The sequence below is a fragment of the Triticum dicoccoides genome, chromosome 3A (assembly GCF_002162155.2).
Source record: "Triticum dicoccoides isolate Atlit2015 ecotype Zavitan chromosome 3A, WEW_v2.0, whole genome shotgun sequence".
Lineage (NCBI taxonomy): Eukaryota > Viridiplantae > Streptophyta > Magnoliopsida > Poales > Poaceae > Triticum > Triticum dicoccoides.
Genome location: NC_041384.1, coordinates 17257119 through 17276370, shown reverse-complemented (window position 1 = coordinate 17276370; position 19252 = coordinate 17257119). Strand labels below are relative to the sequence as shown.

The window sequence follows — 19252 nt, the reverse complement described above, 5'->3', positions numbered from 1 at the left end:
GCCTTGTCAATGAGCTTCATAGGCAACCTGATGCAAACAATCTGTGAGATATATGGCATATAATGATTTCTCTATAGACAATGCACTTGAAATTTCGAAGGCAAAGGAACATATCTGATACTCCCTGATCCCTGCCGCCTTGACAAAGCTTGACCAATTGTTGTTATTGTGGCCCTAGACCGAAGCGCGCCTTGGCACACATTGCCCGTCCAAGTGCCATGACCCAGTATGTATAAATCTTGTACATTCAAAGGAAATTATGGCACTCTTTCAAGACTAATGAGTTTAGTGGCGATTACAAACAGTAGACATATATCAAAAACATGGTATACTGAGTATACTAAGTCAATAGGATAATTAATTTGCAAAGCACATGACAAAATTTGTTTCAAAAAGCCAAAGCTACTGCCAGATAGGACAAACTGTTTGCATCAAGTTCAGAGAAAGCAAAAAAGATTCAAGATACCAACAGCCTGAATGTTAACCTTCAAATTCCAAAACCATACATCATCAACAACATAATATAATTAAAATAGGATAACTTAACATATAGGCCATTTCATTATTTCTAATACATAAACAGAACAAATAGTCCCATATCAGAATTATCAGCAACATGACAAAATAAAAGGAGGTTCGTACATATCAGAACCGAGACTCCAAATCTCATGTCTCAGTCATGAAATATATTCTTTATCAGAAAGTACCACAATGGGCTAATAATGACTGTCAATGTAGGGTAGGTACAACATGCCTTTCTTTTCTTGGTCCTCTCACAAAGGCATGGCTCACTACACAGTCTTAACCACTGGGTGTCTACCTGAATAACCAACCAATCAGCATGTCAATTACAACTACAGTAGAACCAAAAGGATCCCTAGTAAATTTCAAGTTTAAACCAAGAGGATTGTTGTTAGTATGTATCTAGTGAGATTTATCATGGTATAAACATCAGCAACCACATTGGTTACTTATAGTGGAGGGTAGAGTAGAACCAAACCTATACATTTTCACCGTATCTTCATTTACTCGTACGACTGGTACATCCTCTGTACTCATATGTGTATCAATTAGCAAGAAATTAATATTGGCAAACAGATTCTCTTCCAAATTAAGCTCAACAACATATAGTAAATTGTATTTGGACTGGTTCCCATCTACTACTTGCACATCTCAGAGTCAACTGTCCATGGTATATCAAATAGAAATTTAGGAAGGAAAAGGAAGTGAAAAATAGACAGACAGATAAATGAAGAGTGGGAGAGTGAGGATATAGGCATAAGAAACATATCAGAATAGACGGTGACCGCATCTGCGGGCGTCATTGGGTTCTTTTCCATGGTTCTTTCCTATTTTATGAACATTGGGTAAAAGAAAGCAGGGAAAAGAGCAGGAGCAAGCAGGAGAAACAGGGAGAGGCATGAGGGGCAAGAGTCGACCAAGATTCATCAACCGAGATCCATCAAGAGGGGTAGGGTTTGTACCTAGACTATGTCGAGGTCACTGTAGCCGCAGTTCCGGATCCAGGCGAGGTAGTGTGGAACTTAAGACATGGAGAGAAGGGTCTTCTTGACTTCTTGTATTCCTCTCATTTGCTATTGTTTTGTAATCGGGCTGAGCCCAATCCAGCATGAGTAGGCCTAATAGATTTTGTTGTCTGTAGAAAGAAACAACAGTCAAAATAAATTAATCAGTTCAGATGAATATGAATAGCTGACATATGTGATCAATTTTTCTCGCTTAAAATACCAGGAACCTAATGCCTTTAAAACACCAGCATCCCAATGAAAAGCACCATGGATATAAAAAACCCGAGACAGACATACAACATTCAATTTTGTAAGGATCTAAATGCAATGACCATTTTACCCTAACAATGTCATAGGTCTATATCAAGGTAGATTATATATGTATGTAAATGACCAATCTAATATAGCAAGCTACTCCCCCCGTCCCAAAATTCTTGTCTTAGATTTGTCTAAATACGGATGTATCAAGTCATGTTTTAGTATTAGATACATCCGTATCTAGACAAATCTAAGACAGGAATTTTCGGACTGAGGGAGTACATCAGAAGGATGACATAGATATAAATAGGTTCAGTACATAGCAGTTGGTCCAAGCAATAATAAAATGCAGTGGAATTAGTTATGCCAAAAGCAATGCAATTTGGACTGAAATTATTGCCTGGAGTCCTGGAATCTGTCCATGACTCCAGGGTGCTAAGCAGGAAATTCACCTGCTACTACATTCTAGGAATATGATGTAGTTTAGTTAGTACCTTTCTTTTCATGTAGTGGCCGTGGTCATTGCAGCAGGCGCCATGGTTGTCTCAACCTCCTCTTCCGTCTCTACGGCCCGCGCTCCTCCTTCCGAGTCATGAGGAATCACAAGGATGTAAGCCTCCGAAATTTAAAAGGAAAAGGAACCACAAGGTCTCATCAGCCTATTTAGTCATGGAAGGAAGCATCACATTTATATACACAACATGGGCAACCTAATTTGAGAAAACATGCATGTATTGAACGCTTCCTCCAAATAATATATGGAGTTAATTACACATGCATCGATTTAAGCTATTTCTTTTCCAGATTGCTCAGGATATTTTAATTGCTAGCAAAGAATCATGTGAAAGAAGTTGGTTATGTTTCGACACACTGCAAAGTTGGTTATATTTCGACACATGCTACAATGTCAAATAGAGGCCCACTTTCCCAGATTTCATTTCATATTCACCCAAAGCACACATGGGCATATGGATACACACTGGATCCAACTTGTCTATTTAATAAAAAAGAAAGAAGAAGGATCATCTGTAAAGAGAAAACACCACATCACCATAACCAAATGCTTAAGGTCGAAAAGGTATGCATTCATCCACTATTTACAACTGATACTACCAAGAAACATTTAAAAAAAGTACAACAAGCACTGACAAAAATATAGGAGCAGCTATTATAAAAATATGATCAGAATGCGTTAGAAATAACTTGCATAATATGACAGTGGATCATATCTCACAATTAGAATACATTATAATATTGAAAACAAAAAATGGTGTGACCAATTAGAATATTCTCATTTAGGTGACCACATTCCATAGTTTAAATTAAAAAAATAGGCTTCTCCCTAAAGCATGCACTCAAATAGGAGGCATTTAAAAAGAATCTGGATGAAACATACGGGCATACCTTCGATGTTTCATTGCACATCTTAATGGAGATATTATTATCTTATGGACCTCAGTAAAATTGACGACCTTATTAGTTGCAACTATAATTATATGAAATAGGTGCCTGCAACGAAAAATGACAAACCATGATTGATCACAAATGAATTAAGCAGCTACAACTATTCTATCTCATTCATCAGATAATGAAAAGAGCACCGGTTAGATGGTAATAGAAATAGTGTGATTGTTTAGACACAATTTTATTTATTTTTCATTTATGATGCTCTTTGCTTTGTCCCAAAAACCCATTGTTTACTTCACCTTAGGACTGCATACGAGATATTTCTTTCAAGGGATAATCAAATCAGCTATTTCTATTATAATCCAACCTATTCACTATCGGAAGATTAAAGAGAGGGACATAATAGAATGAAATATGTATTACATAAAGAGAGCGTAGCTCACCTTGTTGCTGCAGGTTGGCATTGCTTGGGGAGGCAGTAGCTGCAGGCTTTGAGAAGGATGCTGTGTATACGGTTCTCCCGTTGTTGTAGCTTGTGGGAGACGCGAGGTGCAGTGTGCAGGCCGAGATCTCCTCTCCCTCTCCCATCTCCCTCTCTGCTTCCTCCTCCAGCCTACTCTATTTGCCAAAAAAGATACACCTTACCAAATTCAGAAAATGACACCGAGAATAGATGCAGAGATAAGTACAGGGTACTCAATAATCCCTAGAAGAAAAAATTGAAAAGTAATGTGTAATTTGACTTCAGATTAACAGCCTATGTGGGTTACTCGACTGACTAATTATAACCACATGTCACTAAAACTACATGCAAGACGCCAAAGACTTCCTCAACAACACCAAGAATAAAATCCCATTACTTAACCTACAAACTTTGTCCAATATGGGAGAGGACAGATGGTTACCTTGGCGGGATCAAGCCGCGGGACCTAGAAGAAGCAGTGGCGTCTTGGGTTCGAAGTTCGAACAGGCGAGGTTGGCAAGCTGCAGGCCAGAAGACATGATGGTTGATGGCTACTACCAAATCTGTGTGGCGACGTAAACTAAATGCACCAAGTCATCAAAAGTCTAAGTAAATTTTGCATAACAAGATAGCATTACAAATACTTGATATTTTATATTAGGGGTGTAGTCCAAACAATGGTTCATAACAGCGCATCTATACAATAGAAGGCACCACAAGCAAGCCAAATCAGGTATGAAAATAGTAGATAGCAAAGCAACACGAGAATAGTAGTCGAGTATATTGGCATACCTTTAATTCTCAAAGAGTTAATTGGTTCATAACTGTTAGAGTTGTATCGAATATTGTGTACAAGGTAGGTTACAGTTGGACTTATAGTTGTATTGTGTTTAGATAGGATATGAAGTCATGTCCAATTGGACACTTGTATCCTAGGCCTCTCTTATATAGCGGGGGTAGACACACGATGTAACCTATGCCAACATAATAGCACCGGAACGCAGGGGAAGCCAGCGGCATGTGCCGGTGTCCAGGGCGACCGGGTGCGGTATTGTGACGGTGTCATGGGGAGGAGCGCCCGTAGTCAGGCCCCGGGATGTAGCCATATCGGTGAACCTCGTTAACAAATCTCGGTGTCGTGCTCATGTGATTGCTTGGTCCTCAGATTATCGATGGTATGCCTCGAATTTATTCTAACAAGTGGTATCAGAGCTAGGTTGTTCGGAGGCCGATGTTGTGTCGATCTAGAGGAAGAAGAAGCATCGACATATCTGCGAGAAGCGGTCGTAATATTGGACGAATCCACCGGCGAGTTACGATCCAGGCAATATTGGTGGTGTTATGTTCTTCGAGTAGTAATCGGATAGAGTGGCAGATTGGGAGCCCCGAGCGTGTCATGTGATGGATGGAAATTTGTGGTGGACGATTTGGGAGCCCCGAGCGTGTCATGCAGTCAGAGAAGTTCGGCTTGGTTGGACTAGATAGTCTGACGGATCGAGGTGAGTCGTTTGGTACAGAAGACGGTGGTGAGATTGGCGACAGCAACATAGGAGCGTGATGCTGATGGTGACCGACTTCTGGGGCGTGGAAACACGTGGCGCGGGTCTGAGGACTTGTGTGGATTCGACAAGACTATGGTGCGGGGTTGATTTAAGACGGTGCACATGGGAGCTTGAAGTCGACGAGGCGCGGGGGTGGATTGATCATCTACCATGGAGTCATGTTGAAGGTGGAGCTGGAGTTTGGAAGACTTCACTCGGTGCTGATTGAGGGGCTGCGGCGTAAGTGCACAGAGAGTCGAAGCCTATTCAGCAAGGGGAAAAAAGCGAGTAACATGCAGTTCAGACTGGAGCCCAGTGGTCTGATGAAAGCGTGAAACTCGTCATCGGTCGGTGATGATCGGTGGTACTCTGCAGTGGGGTTGAGTGGTGTGGGTTCATGACCCTTGAGACTCGACCGGAACAGCGGAGGCTCGACGCGGTAATAGCGGCGAGGCGTGCGGTATGCACAGGGGCATGGAGACGGGCCAGGGCTCTGGTGGTCATACATGTGGTGAGACAACTGCGAATTTGACTCGGGATGACTACAAGCAACGGTGAAATTCCTTCAAGTTTCAGATAGACGGTCAAAAAAGGAGCGGTGATGTAGAGTTCAAGTAACTCTTATGTGTGACACCCAATATGTGAGTTGTTTACTTTCACGCAAGTCAGTGATCAATGTGTGATGGCGTTGGACGGACACTCTGAAAGTTGGGAGCACAGACTAGAGTAAAGAGAAACTTAATTTTGCTTGAGTGTTGACTGTGGTCAGGAAAAGGAGGGACTACAAGTTGCAGGTGGAGTCACATGGAGTCTTTGGAGTAGCAACGGTACTCATGGGATAAGCTCAAGTCCAATGTACATGGAAGTTTGACACATTGATGAATTCAAGGTGGTGGAGAATATTCGCCAAGGTGGAGTTTGTTAGAGTTGTGTCGAATATTGTGTACAAGGTAGGTTACAGTTGGACTTATAGTTGTATTGTGTTTAGATAGGATATGAAGTCATGTCCAAATAGGACACTTATATCCTAGGCCTCTCTTATATAGCGGGGGTAGACACACGATGTAACCTATGCCAACATAATAGCACCGGAACGCAGGGGAAGCCGGCGGCATGTGCCGGTGTCCAGAGCGACCGGGTGCGGTATTGTGACGGTGTCATAGGGAGGAGCGCCTGTAGTCAGGCCTCGGGATGTAGCCATATCGGTGAACCTCGTTAACAAATCTCGGTGTCGTGCTCATGTGATTGCTTGGTCCTCGGATGATCGACGGTATGCCTCGGATTTATTCTAACAATAACAACGGTTTCAGGAGAAAGCTGCGATAGAAAAAATATATTCTTTCAAAGAATGCCCAAAGGTTTGAGCAGGATATGGTAATAAATATACATGATATGTAAACTTCAAAACTATATAGCAAATGAGCATACTGCAGAGAGATAAATGCATATTTGAAGCAACATATTCATAGATTGGCAGAGTCTAATTGTAGCAGCATATCCTTGTGAGACCGATACACCTTTTGAACTTCTCTCTAGCCAAACACATGTAGTCTAATTGTAGCAGCAGATGAGCGACATGTGGCACTTGAATTTATTGACTGTAAGTCGCACCACTATAAAATACAAAGCATTGATCCTTTGCTGTTATAACCAACTTTTTTCGTAATTTCGTAGGAGACACGAAAACAGAACTACGGCCTAGGATCTTACTTCAGAGGTCCGTAACCCTGCCAATTAAAAACATTTTTTCCTTTTGGTATGATGGCTTAATGAGAACAGGAATTTTAGGATGATTTCATTTAAATAATAGGTCAAGGAGTGCTCACATAACCAAGATTGGTGACTGGGAATATCTGGTGCATAATTCGAGCATAACCAAGATTGGTGACTGGGAATATCCTGTGGGCAGCGGCTAGATGTATGGTTTTATTACATAGCGACAAGTATGTAGTATATAGAAATGGTGACAATCTTCAGATACAGAGCTGCTGGATGTTGCAGAGAGACCAAATTAAGCCAGTAAAACAACTCAATAGCAGGTTCCTACAGTTAAAACGACAAACACAACATAGGACAGGTCATTATCTTTGAACCTAGTCGCTGCCAAATGGCATATTTTGAACAGGAAGAAAACAAGCAAAATCATTGCCAAACCACACATATCTGAACCAAGGAACTTTAGAATGACAACTATCCATTACTAATTACCATCACCAAGGCAGCAACACGCACATTAAAGAATTTAAACTACTGTTTTGAGGTTTCAAAATATATATTTAAAAAGGATGTACACCAGAACTGCAAAGCAGGGAATTATGTGATAAATTCATAGGCCAATGATGATATTAATGTTCCTAAAGTCGCTATGCAAGGGGGAAATATGAGTAGGAACTGACCTGCACAAGAAATGTTGGAGATGCATCTTGCAGGAACTCACAAATTCCTTTTAGTAATCAGTATGCCATGGTCCTCTCTGAAAATTCTACAACATTTTCAAATATGTAAACTATACCACCCGATCCACTACAAATCAAGTCGACAAACATTCAACTTTCAGCTCAAGCAATACCTAATTTGATCACATCCAAGTTTTAATTCCATCAACCGCAATTTCTGATCCAACAAATTTTGATTCCATCACCCACAATTTTTGATCCAAAAGATCTGGGAAGCCTGAGACGGTACCTTCCAGCTCCAGGGGAGAGGGAAGGGAGGCGCCGGTGCCACCCTGGTGACGACCCTTCGACCATTGCCACATCCATGCAACCACGACTTCGGCAGAGAAAACAGGCGGCACGAATCAAGGGCCGTACTCATATCCCAGACCAGCTGCAACACGGTTAATGGAATCAGTCACACCAAACCCAGGCCATGATAAAAAAATCAAATGTATGTGGTGTCATGCAATATTTTTTAACTCAGATCTTGTGTATAAAGTGATTCATATTAAAAAAAACACACATATATATATATACCAATCAATTAGATAGCAGAATCACAAATTATCTTGAATCAACCCATTGATAAGCACACCAAACTGAACCGAATAAGATAAATGCAGACAACTAAATAGTATCTCTTCCATACATGGAAGAACCATAGGCATCAAATAACATAAACTTAGCAGCCAACCTTGCTCGATGAAAAGTAGGGCTTATAAAAGGCTAGGGAACCGATTCATACCTACGGAGCAGTGGCTACCTTGACGTTCGTCCCTCTGGAGCTGCTGCACACACACATACACTGACATATATGTCAAGCTGCAGAAAAAAAGGGATCAAAACAGAGAGAGGGGGGGGGTGGTGGAAGTGGAGAGGGCACTCACCTCCACCTTCGCACGACGGATCCGAGGCGTCTCACCTCGAGCAGTCTTCTTCCTGGAGGTGCACGAACGCGAGGACGACGGTCCCGCGTTCCTCCAGTCGATGGCGACGCCTGGACAGCGACCAGGAGGCGACGCAGTGCGTGAAAGTTCGGACGGGGTCGGAGAGGACCAATCGGAGGTGCAGGCGCAGCGTCGGCGTTGATGGTGACGCCGTGGACCGGCGACTGTGGCGCTAGGGTTAGCCGGGGCCGCGCGTAGAGGGGAGGCGCGTCGGGTCAACGCGGTGGAGAAGGAACAACATCACGAGATGAGCTTGTCGATGTGCTGTATGGCGACGAACCTCGCCGGAGTTGGCCGTGGTGGTGGCGGCAGGGGGGAATACAGAGAGAGAGGGCGACCAGGAGGCGATGTAGTGCGTGAGGGCGACCAGAGGAAATGGGGATGGGAGGGCGGGCTCGCCGTCAGGCGATAGGGGGCGGCGACCACGGTGGAAGGGGAGGGGCGGCGGCCATGGTGGAAGGGGAGGCGGCGGCGGCTAAACAGGAAGAGGAGATGCTGATTGGGGAGAAATGGATGGGCGTTGGGTTTATATACCTCGTAGCGAAATTACAAAAATACCCTCGGCGGGGCACGAGAATAACGGCGGTGGCACAAGATATTTCCGGTGGTGAGCTAAACTGTTCATTGCAATAGTGTCACAGGCTCCATCCGGCAGTCCAGATCGTCCAGGAGAGAGATCCAAGGGTCGGAAATGGATTAACCAAACACATCCGACGGTCCACGATCGCTGAGCTCTGAGAGCGTCCGGGAGTGACTCAATCTCTTATTTCTCGATTCATCCAAGCTAGAAAACAAGGGCAGTGCTTCGGTACACCCTCCCTAAAACATATAATGGGTAGTATGGTCATTTCAAAGTAGGTATAGGAATACCCACCCCGACGTCGTACGCCCGCCCGTCGCTGTACGTCGCGCCCCGTACGCCCGCCCGCGTACCCGCACCAGTCGCCGTACGTCGCTGCCGTACGCCCGCACGTCTCCACGTTGTGTCGATAGTTATTGAAAAAAACATCACATGAGCCGCTGACGCCCGCCGTCGTAACCCTAAACCCTAAACGCATCCACGCCGTCTCCATGTCGGCCCCTGTCTCCACGAAGTCGCCGTCGCCCGGCTGCTGCCCAAATAGGCCCCCGCGCATGCCCCGGCGCCCTTGCCGCTGCCGCCGCGTTCCTTTCCCGTCGCCCAGATGGTGGCCGACCCGTGATCTTCGTCGCCGCGTTCCTCCGCGGACTCCGCCTGCTACAAACGGCCATCGTCCTCACGCCGTCGACACCTCCCTCGGCCGGCCAGTAACATCACGCCGTCAGCGCGCTTGTCATCGAACAAAATGGATCCAGCTGAAATCCTCGCCGCCGTGCAAGAGGTTGGTTTGACACGTCGTTGTGCTTGATGAACAAATTATTTTAGGATGATGTTACATGGTGTTCGATTGATCTTACATTTTTTTAAACATGTATAGTTAGAGGAGGAGGGGATTATGATGGCGATGATTACGGCGAGGACAACGAAACCTCGTCACTGAATATGGGTGAACCTGCTGAGGAGAACTACATGAGTTTGGATGAACCTTATAGTGGCAATGTAAGTTTGATCAATGTTGATAAAAACAATAAATATGATAAACCGCACGCACAATTACATGTTTTTTTCATCATGGAGCGACATGGCAATGATGATGATGATGATATGGATATAGATGATTCATTTGCTGAAATTGCACTACAGGTATGTTTTTATAAAAATAGGAGAAGAAATGACATAATAACCATATGACCGCTCACATGTATTTTTTTGAAATGTGCGCAGATGGACGAGAACGGGGACTTTGTGAGGAATATTGTGGACGATGAAAGTGACAAATCGCACATTGATGCATCTCATGATGACAGCTCCTGCAAAGTAAGTTTTGAAACTTACATACATTACATATTAAAATAATAACTGACTGACATACATGGTTTCATGCATTAATTTTCAGGGAGATGTAGATGGTCCGAGCGGGAAGGATGAGCATGTTGGTGATGATATGTTTAATTTTGACACGGTATTTGATGAATATCAGCAATAATCATTGGACATGCATTGGAAGGTGATGAGGAAGACGTTTAGGTCACTAGGAGAGGCTTACATTTTCTATAACCAGTATGCTTACGAGCGTGGGTTCAGCGTAAGAAAGGACTCGCTGAAATATTCGAAAGGTCCTGAGGGAACTAAGCGCTTGAGAAAGTATCTGTGTGCGAGAGCTGGGAAACGACAGACAAAACTTTGTACAATGGAAGGCAGGACCCGCAGGCTCAGAGGGGAGACTCATTGCTTCTGCGATGCGCATATAACTTTGAAACTTGATAAAGAGCGTAATGTTTGGTATGTCAGCAGTTTCAGTGATGATCACAGTCATGTTCTAGCTAGACCGGATGAAGTCACCTTTCTTCGGTCTCATAATCAGATAAAAGAATATCAGAAAGCTGAGATCTTAACTATGGGAGGTGCTGGAATCAGGAAACATATGATTTATGATACTCTCGTCAATAGGTACGGGTCATATGCAAAGGCTGGTTTTGGGAGGAAGAAGCTTTATAACATGTGTTATAGAGAAAAAATGAAGTTGCTTGCACAAGGTGATGCAGACACTGCCATTGGGATCATGATGACCAGAAGAGAGAGGGATCCGGATTTCTTCTTTGAGCACACTGTCGATGATGAAGGAAGGCTGAAAAACCTATTCTGGTGTAATTCTCAATAACGTCGAGACTATGTTGACTACGGTGATGTGACCGTCTTCGACAACACCTACCGGATGAATAGGTATGGCATGCCATTTATACCTTTTGTCGTTCTGAACAACCATCGTTGCACCACGGTATTCGGTTGTGCTCTTGTGTTTGCCGAGACGGAAGATACATATGTCTGGCTGCTTGAGACGTTTTTGAGGGCTCACTGTCAGAAGAGGCCCAGGCCATAGTCAGGTGTGCAATAATAAGGTCTTTTTTCTTCAGAATCATTAAGATCAACTTCATCATTCTCTTGCACATTCTTTTTTGCTGGTGTTTTCAAATTGTCCATATCAGGTTGGTATACAAATTCTTTACGAGGGTCTACACCATAGTTTCGTGATTCACTATTATCACCATACTCATTCTCTTCTTCTTTTTCACTATCACCAGCTTTGTAGAACACACCGCTTTTGTTCAATTTCTCTATCATCCTCTGTGGTTACAAATAAGTTATAGTTAGTTAGGTGACACATCAAAAAACAAATTGAACGGCAAATAAACAAAACTTGTACCTGTGCGCATTGCTCTGGCAAACGAAGCATGTCCTTACGAATGTGCTTCAGCTCAGTCATAAACCGATACATAATAGGGTTCTGGCTAGCGGAGGTCTGAGATGTACTCACACCTTTTCTCCTTCCTGTAATGTTAGACTTTTTCGTACTGAAATTATTGTTTTTTTCAGCTTGTTCCACTCTAATTTTGTTTAGTCGGTACTCTTCAGTAATGGTGTCATCGATCTACAAAAAAAGAATTATACATTTAAATTTAATTAATAATTAATTGTATACTTTAATAAAAAAATTAATTGCACATATTACCATCCCAACACCACGACCATATTGGAAATTGTACTTGCCCCTTTTCTCCGCTGCCTTTTCTATCCATTTCCTCATCAAGGGGCTCAACAGCGCTAATGGATCATACTGCGGACCGGTCATTGACTGCACCTTCTCCCAATATAGATACTGCAAAACAAAAAAATCACTTATCACGTGTTACACTATTATTACATAATACAAATTTTGAACTTAAGAAATATATCATACCTGCAGAAGTGCTAGGTTGCCACGTGGCCATTCCCTAAAACGGCCGGGCTGCAAGACCATACCAATCTCCGACAAACAAAACCGCAAAGTGAATGCGTTCCAGTTGAACTTTTTTATCGACCTGGCATCTTGCACTAGCGCATAATAATTCTTTGGTATGTACTCATCAAACACTGGTGCAATTATAGTCCCTAACAGGACGAGAAACGCCATACGAACAAATTCATCGTCCGCATTTTTATTTCTCACAATCTTCTGAATGAGATCATCAATCAAAATTTTACCAGTCTTTCTGTTAACAAAACTAACTGGAATTTTCTTGACTGCTTTCCCTTGGTCCATACTCAAAAAACTAGAAACATCCACTCCTTCGTTCTTCAAACCAAAAATAGCGAATACATCATCAGGCCTCAGTGAAATCAACCCTTTATTTCCGGCTGCCTCTTGTACCATGATTTTTTTATTACTTGGGTTGAAACCTTGAATCATAAGCGCAAGAAAATTATCACGCATCTTCACCGAAGGTATTCGTAACATGCCCTCCATCTCTGTTTCGTAAAATGTGAATCGCTGACTTGGTGTCAAATTATTAACAAGACTAACCCACTTTTCTACGGAACATCCAATCACGCCATTGATGTCCATGCTGCATATAATAATATCTATGTGACGTTGCATGCAACTGAGATGCTATATTACAATGAAACATATTGAAAAATATACCTATCTCACGGCGACCAGTTTGGGTGACGGCGAGCAGTGCGGGTGACGGCATGCGCTGACGGCGACCCGTGTGGGTGACGGCGGGCGCTGACGGCGACCAGTTCGGGCGACGGTGGGCGCTGACGACGACCAGTGCGGGTGACGGCGGGCGCTGACGGCGACCAGTTCGAACGACGGCGGGCGCTGACGACGACCAATGCGGGTGACGACGGTAATTGACGGCGAGCACTGTGGGGTGATGGTGGGCGCGGGGGGTGACGGCGGGCCGGATCAGATCGGGCGCGTCGTCGACACATATGAGGTGGAAAGGGCACGCACGACGTTGATTGGGCACCGACGTCCGAGATTGTCGGGAATATTCCCTCAGATAGCGACGGCTCGTGGAGATATTTACTGCCTCGGGCCCGCGGTGATCAGTTTGCAATCAATACCCACCCGACGTGACATAACCGTCGGTCGTGCTATTGTCCAACACCGGTCGAGATTTTCTAAATCAATTTTAATAAGTGTCTGACTGTAATTAACTCTATTTGGACGTGACGCAACTTGGGTTCGTTGTCGTGCTTTTGTCCAAACGTGCCCAATTTTTTTCCACGTGCTAAAGTGCCCTTGCAGGGCATGCACGCAAAAAAAATTCGCGTTTCGAGTCCGTATGGATTTTCTACGATTTTCCGGGCCAAAAACCCCTAAAATACTGCCCGGACGTGACGCAACTTACGTTCGTTGTCGGATTTCGTTCATTTTGGCCGTGGGGTGCCCGGGTGGGGCCCCACATGCACTGGCAAAAGTTGGGTGCATTCCGTGAAACCGCTCAAGTACTTGTTGTGGAAGGGGGTGGTTTCGGTATGGGCGGAGGGGACCCTCGGTCGCACGTCTCCTCTTCGCATCCGCCAAACGTGTCCATTTTTTTCTACGTGCTACAGTGCCCTTGCAGGGCACGCACGTAAAAATTTGTCGCATTTCGAGTCCGTATGGATTTTCTATAATTTTCTGGGCCGAAAACCCCTAAAATACTGCCCGAACGTGACGCAACTTGCGTTCATTGTCGGATTTCGTTCTTTTTGGCCGTGGGGTGCCCGGGTGGGGAACCACACGCGCTGGCAAAAGTTGGGTAAATGTTAATGAATTTAAAAATTCTCGGATTCATAAATATTAATGAATTATAAATATTCTCTGGTTCATAAATTTAAAGAATATAAAAATTCTCGTATTCATAAATGTTAATGAATTTAAAAATATTTCAGAAAATGTTAATGAATTAAAATATCTCACCTTTTTAATTTTATTTTTATTTTTTATTTGTTATATTTTTTATTTCAAAATTTTAATTTTTTCATCCAGCGGGCTTTACTATATGCACGTATTTTAACAAAATCTGAACATTTCTAAAACACTTTATAAACATTTAGATACACTTTTGACTTTATATTAAAATAAGTGTTCAATATTTTGCTAATTTTTTGAACAAACTTTGAAGACAAATTAAAACAACATTCGAACAAACTTGATTGAACATAGAAATATTTTACATAGTCCATTCAACACTACGGAAACGAAACGAGTTTATCCGAACCTAAACGATACATAGTTCATACTTAGAACATTTTCTTTTAAAAAAAACAACTACTCCTACTCGTCGTCGCTTGCCACCAGATCGATGACCACCGCCGTCACCGCCGTCGTCATCGTCGCTGACCTGGGCTAACCGCTCCCAGTCGATGGCATCTTCGTCCGACGACTCCGACGCCTCCGCCTCCGCCTGCGGGACCTCCACCTCGGCGGCCTCCCTCGTAGCCGCCGCTGCAGCCACCGACGCCCGCAGGACGACGAGGTAACCCGGCATATCGTCGGGATCGCCGTCCTCCCGAAGAACCAATTGCTCCGGCGGCAGTTCCACCTCCGGCGGGGCGGGGGATCGGCGGGCACCGGCGCAGGTGGTGGAGGGGCCCGACGGCGGCGCGCTTCTGGACGGGGGCGCGGGACAAGAAGGCGGCGGCGGTCGCCGATGAGGTCTGGCGTGACGCCGTACTCCGCCAGCTGGTACGCGCCGATGACGGCGGCGTAGTCTTCGCCGTCCCAGAACGCGTGACGGCCGGCGATGTTGTTGCGGCCGCCGGTCCGCTTCTCCTCCGCGGTGGCGCCGGGCCCGCGCCTCAGGTAACCGTCCTTGTCGAGTTTCCAGTCGTGCGGCAGACGGCAACCCGGCGGCACGAGGAGCCCAAACCGGTACAGCTCCTTTGTCTCCGGCGTGCTCAGGCTCGACGGCCACGCGCTCGGTCCGTCGTCGCCGTCGGTGCCAAAGCTGCTACCGCGGTGGAACGACATCTCCCCGGCGGGCTTTTGAGAGGTGGATGTGATGACGGGTCGGGGGAAGAACTGTTGTGAGCGGCGACGGGCGGACGGGGGTGGTTTTTATAGGGCAGACGACGGGGCAGCGCGCGGACGGGCAGTAATGGCGACGGGCGGGTGGGTCGACGACATTGATGCCCATGGGATACGAAGGGGCGGCAGGCGGCGGGGCGGCAGTCGAGGGCGGCGTTGCGGCAGTCGAGGGGGCGGATGGGACTGGTCGTCGGGGCCGCTATCCACGCGCCACGACGCGTTTTCTCCGGGCGACGCGTCGCGGATTGACCAACCGTCGCCGCTTGACCACCGACGCGTGTACACGTACGTACGTCGCCCCACTGTAGAAAAATACGCCGTCCGGCGCGCGAACACGTACGTATGTTGCGCGAGTGTAAAAAATAAAGCCGTCGCCTCGCGCGCGGGTACGTCGTGGGAGCGGGGCTGGGGGGAGGGTGATGGGGAATGACCATCCTACCCTTTTTTAAGTTTTTAGATGAAGGGGTATAAGATGATCTGAACCGTTGATGTGTCTAGGGGGTTGTACCAAAGAAGAAGCGAGAAATAATTGTTTTGGGGCAAAACAGCAAGAGGAAAAGCAACCAAACAAGCAAACATTTCTTGTTCACTGCTATTTCACATCTGTTATTTTCTTGTTTCGCAAAACAAAAATATTGAACCGCTTTCACATTTGTAATAAGAGTAGCAGCGATGCATATGCGACTGAAAAACAAGAAATTTATTCCGATTCAAAGATGAGCAATGGCGAAGCAGTGTGGCCCCGAATCGAGAGGAATGCAGTCGTACATGAACTAGCACCTGGTCTCCCTCGGGATCTGTCAACTGCAGGACCTAGTCGCCATGGTCGGCCTCGAGGTTTGCCGTTCCGGCTGGCGGCGCATTTGGAGATTTGTTAGCTGCCTCCGCCAACCCTCGCCTACGAGGAAGAGAGGGGAGAAGACTGCTCTCCCTTGCCAGCGAAATCGCCAACGGGTGTGCGCACCGCAGCACGGGAGCGGGGAGAGGAGGCGAGCATGAGGGCGGCGGCCGGCGGGCTTCACAGGAGCCACCGAGGCAGCGCCGGCCGAGAGGGGGAGAGTGAGAGTATGAGGGGACTGACCAGCCCACAGCCCAGCTTGGGGTACGAGTGGAAGAGAGAGTGGGTTGGATATGGGCTGGCCGTGTGGACTTTGCCCTAATTGAAAATTTTGATTACTTTTTTTTGCGGGGGAATTTTGATTACTTTTTAACCGCTTTCACATTCTTGCATACACTTTTCTTAAACAAACAAAAAATCTTGCATACAGTCAAATTGGTTGCTGTTCATCGCTCGAGTACTCTTCTTTCGTACAGTATATACTGAAATTTTGGTTCAAAAAGTATACAACTTCTATTTAAACGCCAACAGGTGAAATCGTATCTAATAACGAAGAACTGGAAATGAGAATGTACAATGTACGCCTAGGTTAACCGTGAGTAAGAACATCTCAAATAGCTGCCCTAAAATAGCACACCAAAAAGCTTTGGGGTAAAATTTAGGGCACAAAAAATTGTTTTTAGGACACGAAAAAGTGCGCAACTGCACGAAAAAGTGTCATTGTATAAGATGTTTTTAATCGGCCAGCTGCACCAGGTTGCATTAAAACCATGCATCTCATGACACTCAAGCAAAAAATGCCAATTATTTTTGTCTTAAGCCTTTTCAAAGTTGAGCTTAAGAACTATATCCACTTTTTCCTTAACCTAGTATGATGAAGAATCTCATGAAGAGATGAGATGTCATCCATTATATTTCGATGGTTAATAAAAGCATTTTGATGACGACTAATTAGTTTATCCGCAAACAAGGCCACACGATTATCCAGCACCTTAGCGATTAGCTTATACGGGCATCTAGGTAAGCAGATGGGGCAGAACTGGGTAATTTTATTAGCCCCATTGAGCTTAGAAATCAAGGTAATCAGTCCATACTTGAGACGTGTCACATGCAAGGTGAAAAGCATGAAACAAACACATAATGTTAGGTTTCACAAAATCCCAGCAACATTTATAGAATTTGGCCGGAATATTATCCAGGCCGGGGGCTCTGTTACTCTCCATAGAAAAGAGCGCATCATATCCCTCACCTCGTCCTCCATAAACATGTCAACCAGAAAAACATTGTCAACATCAAACAGCTTCTCATGGTCACCCCAAGTATCATTAGACAAATGGATAAGATTTCCAGGTGCGGGATAAAAATAATCTTAATAATAGGAACTAGCGTGATTTAAGAGGTTTTGAGTACCCTCGATCACAGCCTCACTGTCAGACAAGGAGAGGATTGTGTTTTCTGTTTTCTGCTATTAGCAATACAATGATAATAGTCAGTATTTTGATCTCCTTTTAGGAGCCAACGCTCAGTAGACTGTTGCAACCAAAAGAGCTCCTCATTGGCCAGGATATCATTTAATTCCGAACACAGGGAGGATTTTCTTAGAGAACATACCATGATCGATAGCAGTGGCGTACCTAGGATCGGGCCAAGCCCCAGGCAAGCCCCAGGCTGAAAGGCTGCTATAGTGTTGAATAGTATTACAACATGCTACAGTCAACAAATAACCATGACCCGACGACCCGGGCGGCAGCCCGGTGTGCCTGGGTCCTGACTACGCCATTGAGCGATAGGGCCCTTGTCGGGTGGTTGGTGCGACATATGCCAACGGGTGGCTTATCATTGTGGAAGCCAATAAAACATCGCCGGTGTCTGGAAACGGGATAAGGCGAAGACATGCACGCCGGCGGATCTTACCCAGCTTCAGGGTTCTCCGTGGAGATAACACCCCTACTGCTGCTCTGCGGGGTCTCCGCATGGTCACTAGATCAACAAGTAGCTACAAGAGGCTCCTTGAGCTGTTCGGTGAAAGGATGAAGAAGGGCAAGGCTAGCCTACCTCTCCTCTCGATGTGGTGTCTAGAACTACTGAAAAGGGATCCCCTGCATGGGTGTCCTGGGGGGTTTATATAGGCCTACTCCAGGGGTAAAATGGTAATCCGGCTGGGCGTGGGCCCTAGCCGTCTGTGTCTACGCTCGCCGGCTTCTCCGCTGACCGATGGGGCCCGCCGACTGGTGGACCGCGCCGGCTGCCGGCCTTCTGGTCGACAGGCCGGTCCCACCGCTCGGGGGTCTTGTCGGAGGCTGGTTACTGTTGCCTCGCCTTTGGTGACGAGGGCTTTGTCGTGGTAAGCATGGCTACAGTGCTGCCGCTGGGCGGCTTATCGCTGTAGCCTTACCTCGTCTTATCTCCTTAATGAGGCGCCTCCTTCGAGGGAGTGAACTAGCCGGCTATTGGGAGTCGGCCATACCCCGGGCCGACTGGGAGAGGCCTGGCCACCTTTAGGTGTCTCCCTGACTGAGGGGGCCCGCCACCCACGGGTTGTACTGACACCTCGCCGTGGGTGACGTCATGGTCAACATGGCAACAGTGCCGTGTCGGACGGGTGACGGCCGCCCCGTACGACGCACTGTGGCCATGCGCGTTCCTGGATTCGGGGGTGGCAGGCTTCACTGTAGCCACGCCCCGTCTCATCGCCATTATGTGGGTGCAGACTCTGAGGGCACGATCTCGGCCGCCTGCTGGGGGGCTGGCTTCTTGGAGTCGGCCTTCTCGTGGCCGGCTTCTTGGAGTCGGCCCTCTCGTGGTTTTCTTCACGAGGATTTTAGGGCTGGGCCGCCTTCGTGCAGCCGGCCTGAGAGGTAGCCAGCTGGGGGAAGGCGGCCCCACGTCTTGGATGCTTGAAGGCTCG

At 46.0% G+C, this 19252-nt stretch overlaps 2 long non-coding RNA genes across 2 annotated transcripts; both read right to left on the bottom strand.

The window, feature by feature from the left end:
* Positions 1-709: 709 nt before the first annotated feature.
* Positions 710-2406, bottom strand: LOC119270993. Its single transcript, XR_005134390.1, has 3 exons — positions 2282-2406; positions 1485-1657; positions 710-820 (listed from the first exon to the last, which is right to left on the bottom strand). It is a non-coding gene; the product is annotated as an uncharacterized LOC119270993 (long non-coding RNA).
* Positions 2407-7929: 5523 nt separating this feature from the next.
* On the bottom strand, positions 7930-8679 carry LOC119270992. The gene is made up of 3 exons (XR_005134389.1): positions 8524-8679; positions 8382-8424; positions 7930-8027 (listed from the first exon to the last, which is right to left on the bottom strand). It is a non-coding gene; the product is annotated as an uncharacterized LOC119270992 (long non-coding RNA).
* Between the last annotated feature and the right edge of the window lie 10573 nt (positions 8680-19252).